This window comes from Pygoscelis adeliae, unplaced genomic scaffold (assembly GCF_000699105.1).
Source record: "Pygoscelis adeliae isolate BGI_AS28 unplaced genomic scaffold, ASM69910v1 Scaffold424, whole genome shotgun sequence".
Taxonomy (NCBI): Eukaryota; Metazoa; Chordata; class Aves; order Sphenisciformes; family Spheniscidae; genus Pygoscelis; species Pygoscelis adeliae.
This window is the reverse complement of record NW_008824651.1, coordinates 133,051-133,447: the sequence shown is the minus strand read 5'-3', so window position 1 is coordinate 133,447 and position 397 is coordinate 133,051.

Here is a 397-nt window from a genome sequence, read left to right as displayed (position 1 = left end):
TGAAGTTCCCCTCTGAAAAATTTTAAGAACGGAGACTGTGGATGTTCCAGGGCAGGGTTTGAGCGCTGATTAAAATCCTTTCCCCTCGCCCACCTGCCTGGCAGTGACTGAGCATGGCAGAGCACAGCTTCGAGGGGTGTTGAGTGGCTTTGTGCGTAGCTGTGCACTAGACAGCTTCCTCTGAAGCCAGAAAATGAAGTTGAATTGAAAAAGCACAAAAATATTTGATGGTGGGATTATTGGCGGTTCAGTGTAACGTTAACCGGTGGTGAATTTATGTGTAAGAAGGGGAGCCAATTTAACTGCTTGCTGCTGCCAAAAGGGGAGGTCTGCTCCCACCTTTGCTATCCCCTGCCCTTCCTGCCATCGCCATTTCTGGCTGGCTGAGTAAATCTGC